Here is a 5939-nt window from a genome sequence, read left to right as displayed (position 1 = left end):
TCATCTCCCAGGTAAGTGCCCACATGCCAGGATGGCAAAGGCTGTTTTTCTTGTCCCACTGGAAAATGCCAGGCTGAACATCTATTCGTGTTTAGGGCTGTCTTCCAAGCTTCTTCCTTGCTCTGCTCTCTGAGATGGTACATGTGATGAAGATGGCCGCTTATAGATCCATAGGCAGACTGTATGTACAGCTGACCAGAGACACTGCTGGCATGAAGTGAGGAAGAAGACCAGGTGGGTGAGCAGCACTGGGCTTCATCCTTTAACCTTCAACTTAAACGTCAGTTCCATGAGCCTTCCATCTAAATCGAGTCACCCGTGACACACTTTCTTGGAACTATAGACCTTTCCAAGTAGAACTAATGAAAACTTGGCTAGTAATCAATGTCTCCTTTCTAATAGACTCTTTACTCTTAGCCTTGAGGGAGTCTCGTGGTTTTATTTCTACCTTCCCAGCTATGCTTCTCGGCATTATTTCACTGGCTTCTCATCCTACCTCTAGGTCCCTAAGTGTTACCCACCCCTTTTCAATCTTGGACTTTTCTCTCTGTGCCCTGTTTCTTGGGGTCTCATTCGGGTTCAGACCTCGAAATACCACCTCTATTCTCGTGGCTTTCCAGTCCACACCTCTGAACCCCACCCCACCTATGCCACAGTCTGATAGACCGTCCACAGTATTAGTTCAGGCTACTACAGGCCCAGCCCAGTTCATTCTGCCTCTGGAACCGGCTCCTTTATTCTTCAACGGCAGTGACATCTCCCCCATCGCTCAGATAAAATCTTGATGGCATCTGTGATGATCCTTCCCCCCCCCCCCCCCGTTCATTTTTAATTTATTGGCAAGGCCTGTCCACTCCACTTTCAAAACATAGCCATAATTCGCCCACTTCTTACCGCTCCATTTGCTTGCGCCACCGTCACATTTTGCCTGAGTTATTGTGGCAGCCTTCTCCTTGAAACTTGACTTCTGCCCCTCATTTCTGGAAGTGAGTGTGATGGGTTGAATACATGGGACAGATTATTCGATTCCTTACTTAAGGCCCCTCTGTGTTCTCCTTTTACAGCCCCAGAAGAGCCAGTTCTCTCCCCCTTACCCTTCCTCCCCCCCCCCCCGAATCTGAATCTGAATCATCCAACCTTGGTTACACATTCCCTCCATGCTGGGAGTACTGGTGGGTTTCCACTGACTGCCTTCTTTTCCTGGATGTTTTTGATAGCCACAGGGCTGAAGGAGTCCCTTTCTTCAGGCTTTTACTTGTAAGAGTAACTGCTTCTGGGAGATAGGAGTTCTTGCCTATAGTCCCAGCACTAGGGAGCAGGAAGCAGGAAGACCCTGAATCCAGGCTTGCCTGGGTTCCACAGCAAGATCCTGTCTTAACAAGCAAATAAAAACAGCAAAGCAAAAAAGGCTACAACAAGAAAAAACACGAACAGCAACAAAACAAGCAAAGCAGCAATAGCAACAACAAAACCAGCCCTCCATCTCGAGAGAGGCTTTCGGGCCTTCCTATCCAAAATAAACCATCCTTGTACCATTTTCAATCTCCTTTTAATTTCTACTTTTATTTGTGCATATGTGTGAGTGCCTGCATGCATACATGTTCACAACATGTACCTTGTATCTGGGGAGGCCAGAAAAAGATGTCAGGTTCCCTGGAACTAGAGGTAGAGGCAGTTGTTAGTCACTGTTGGGTGCTGGGAACTGAACCTGGGTCCCATGGAAGGGCAGCAGGTGCTCTTAACAGCTGTGCCCTCTTTTCAGTCCCTAGAATAACTTTTTTTTTTTGCAGTCCAGGTCCCTTATTTCCTTTTTGTCCATTAGGCCATGAATTCGTATGGCATGGGCTCCAGCAGCTCAGGCTCCTTCCCGTTAGTCCTCACAAAGTGGGCTTCTCTGGGTGATGCAGACTGGCGCTTCAACTGAACCCAGGTGCCCTTCTCTTTGGCTTCCTTCTTGTTCTGATCGTTCTCCTTCACCCGCTTCAGGAAGCTGTCTCTGCTCTTTGAGTGCTTGATGTGCTCAATCCACACATTGATCCTCTTGGCCAGAATCTTGCCTTTAACTTGCTTGTTCACAATGATGCCCACGGCATGCTGGGTGACATTGTAGACTCTTCCGGTTTTGCCATGGTAACACTTATGGGGCATTCCTTTTTGAACAGTGCCCATTCCTTTGATGTCTACAATATCACCCTTCTTGTAGGTTCGCATGTATGTGGCCAAAGGAACTACTCCATGTTTCCTAAAAGGCCTAGAGAACATATACCGAGTACCTCTCCTCTTTCCTTTAGTGTTTGTCATTTTGGCGAGTTACTGGAAGATGGCTGCCCCGGCCTAAAATAACCTTTTTAATTTAGTGTTCTCCCCTCAGGATTTGTGAGTATCTACAATGTGGTTTACATATTCATCTGTCTTTCATAAATCTTCTATAATATGGTTTTTTGAAGTTTTTAATATGTTACCCCAATACCTCTAATATGTCTTATCACATGGTTAGCTTTTAATATTAATATTTATTGAATGATGACTATATGAATTCTTGTGACCAACTGATCAATGTTTCAGATTACCTACGTGAGCTCCACAAGAAGACCGAATATCAAGCCTTATTCATTCTAGTGTTCCTAGATTTGAGCCAAGGTCCCAGTGGGTCCCAGAGAATCAGGAAGTGGTGTATTTTTAACTAAACAATTGGAAATCATTGGCAGAAGGAATTGATTGGAAAGGAGCAAGATTACACACAGATTTATGGTTACAACACCGTGTAAACAGCCCTTGCATTGGCCTTAGTGTCATATAGGATTTTACTGAAAAGTCATTCTTCATAGACCCTCAGAGTCCGTCGAGTTGAAAGACACACAGTAAAGTGTACATGGACCAATGTGAAACTAAGCTTAGTTTGGCTTCTAAAGTCAACATGGATGGTGATACTTATGTATAGAAAAAGAGTCACTGGAACCCTTTGTATCACCCACATGGCATAGATCACACCGATTTATGCATTCCGTGCCATCTCAGTAAATTCAGCACAGCCAGCTCTCCCTCTAAACTTTAACAGATGGCCCAGGCTGTTTCTTTGGTTGAGAACCAGATGAAGTCATTGGCTTGAATTTAAGGGCCATATTGTAGGAATGGGGTGGGGGGTTACAGCTACATGTATATATTCATCTGGATTTTCTTTTGCTGAGCATATAGTTGAGTTGAAACAACTTAAATGTTTCTGTACTGTAACTCTATTATACCATGTGGTATAATGATTGTTGTCAGGTCCCCTTCATATTTGTCATGGATGCAAGGCCTCAGCAGGGGAGGGAGGTAGAAAACAAGCCTTTTGGAGCCATTGACGCAGTTGGTATGACAACTAGCAGAAAGGTAACCATAATGATTCCACAAATTAAAGACAAAAACAGTCTCAATTGTACACAGGTTGTAAATTCCAGTAAAAGAAAATGCGCACAGTGCCAGCTCTATGCTGAATGCTAGGTTCTGTGTGTGTGTTTGTGTGTGTGTGTGTGTGTGTGTGTGTGTGTGTGTGTGTGTGTGTGTGTGTTCTTTTTGGAGTAATTCATGGCAACCCTTTGAAGAGAGTGTCAGAATCCCAGCCATCCTGTGGTGATTCTTTGCAACATCCAGGCAGGCACATAGGTTTGGCCCATTGCCTGAACACACTGAGTCACAATACAAAGACACTCTGAGCCCAGTGTCTAATAGGACGCCCTTCTCTTCTTCCCTAGAAGTGTCTTTCAATCCATACAAGTCTGCTTTGCTGGGATGCTGGAGACCTCTTCGTCTGCTCCACGAAGATAACTAGTGCCTTAATCTAGAACACACACACACACACACACACACACACACACACACACACACACACACAAAGAGCAAAGCAACTTGAGCCCTGAGTTCTGCATTATGATCCTTGCTTTATTGGCAGACTTGGGAAGTTAAATTTCAATATCTATGGAACTTAGGAATTACCACGAACCACTCAGCCAAAGGGTGGAAGTAATTGTGGTCACCTTTTATGTTTCTCTCTTAAATGCATTGTTTATTCACTGGTACTTGGGATTTTCCTTACCTTTCCTCTTGGGACTCAACTAGCAAGTTGTATTGACAAGAGGCATGTCTGGGACAGTTAGGCTCTAAACCACCTACTTCATCCCATCACTCACTGTACTCAGCAAAATTTCATTCAGTGGAGGTACTGGGAAATAATAGTGATCATCCATTGTTAAATAATCTCATATGTGACCAGATAGACCCCCATATATGAGTCTTCAAGCTCTGTATAAATGGGTAGACTCTTGTGTGATTCTCTAAGTGGGTCTGGATGTAGGATGTATGACTTTGGAAAGAAGAGACAGACCAAGAAAAAGAGTTTCCCCTCAAATCATCAACAGTATGAGTTACAAATACAAGACTTCAAGGAGGCCAGACCATTCAGTCGGGTGACACTTAGGACACTACATGTGTTATAATAGGCAGGGCACCTCTTGGAAGTACAGAGTACACTCACACTGGACAACTTACTAAGTTGTTCAAAGGCTAATCTTATAAAAGTGCCAGAAAGGCCAGAAAAGAAACATGCAACTGTGTAAACCCAAGCACATGGGGTGAGCAGAAGGGCCAGGTTGAGGCTGCAAGAAGATGTTCCCCCTCCCCTTACTGAAGTTGTGGTCTTCGATATAGAGAAATAGCTAACCATGGTGACCCATCAGGGATAGTCACACAGACTAACATTCTTTGCACTTTTTCATCTCTTGAGGATGCTTGCAGTTAGCCCCAAGCAGAAGGTATTCCACCCATAAAAACCAGTTAGCCAGACACAGCAGGGAATGAAGAAAGCCAGAGTGTCTCTCGAAAGGCAATCGAAAGACCGTGTTGTAAATTGACACGCTGTTTAGATATATTTTAGCGGTCACAAATTGCAAGAGTAAATGATTTTTTTTTAGTAGCATCCTCACTATGCGGTATCATTTTTATACATCACGATCTCCTTTAATTAGGTCAGAGTCAGCTGAGAATGGTCCAATGAAACATTGAACTTGACCGACTGCCTGGCTTGCACTAAGTGAGCGACCAGTGAGCTAAGCAGGGGGGAAGCAGCATATTTCATTGCTCGAGCAATGCTTTCATTCTGCCTCCTTCCCTCTGTGCAGCTTTACTCCACTGACCTGGATTCTTCTCCACACCCAGTTCCATCATCTTAAAGGTCTCTTAGTTTTCCTCTTTCCTTTCTTCCAATAAAAACAAACAAAAACAACAACAGCAACAACAACAGCAACAACAAAAAGATTGCAGGACTCACATCTCCGTTCACACACGCTTGGGAATACTGTATCTGGCAGTGTTTCAAGGATCTCCCCCCAACTCCCTTCCTATCTCCAGAAAGCAAAACAAAAGGGTAAATGTGGGGGAGGGATTGGATCAGAACACTGTCTTCCTGGAATTTGAAGCTCTTTCTGGATCACAGAAGTCACTGGGGAGAAACAATGTGCTCAGGGACTGAAGGAAATGGTTTGGCTCCCATCTGTCCCAAGTCTTCCTGGGAGGATTTTTTTTTTCATTGTTATACAGGTTGCTACCAAAGACGTTGCTTTTCTCCTCGGAGATCATATGGTTAAGGCAGGGAGACGTGACAAACTCACACAGCACTGAGCCAAGGAGGCAATGGTAAAGCCCAGGGGAAAGGCAGAGGCAGAGAGGGAGTTGACCTTTGGTCAGGACCCAGAACATTCTCTGGGTGCTGGTTTGAACAAACAGCTCACAAAAGGGGTCTGTGGGATTGGGCAAGCCAATGTGATTACCATTTTCACCCACCGGGCAAAATCAAAATGGGTTTTGTAGACAGAAGGAGCCTGTTAATGAATGAACAAAACTTTGGCTTCTCTAGTATGAAAGTGTGGGATTAAGTGCTTGAGTATCGCTGCCTGTTTACATGC

At 44.5% G+C, this 5939-nt stretch overlaps 1 pseudogene across 1 annotated transcript; it reads right to left on the bottom strand.

The window, feature by feature from the left end:
- Positions 1-1549: 1549 nt before the first annotated feature.
- LOC120103572 (60S ribosomal protein L21-like) lies at positions 1550-2316 on the bottom strand (annotated as a pseudogene). Its single transcript, XR_015623187.1, has one exon. The product of XR_015623187.1 is annotated as a 60S ribosomal protein L21-like (transcript).
- Between the last annotated feature and the right edge of the window lie 3623 nt (positions 2317-5939).

The sequence above is a fragment of the Rattus norvegicus genome, chromosome 6 (assembly GCF_021556685.1).
Source record: "Rattus norvegicus strain SHRSP/BbbUtx chromosome 6, alternate assembly SHRSP_T2T, whole genome shotgun sequence".
Taxonomy (NCBI): domain Eukaryota; kingdom Metazoa; phylum Chordata; class Mammalia; order Rodentia; family Muridae; genus Rattus; species Rattus norvegicus.
The sequence above is the reverse complement of the archived record's forward strand: the minus strand, read 5'-3'. Positions and strand labels throughout refer to the sequence as shown.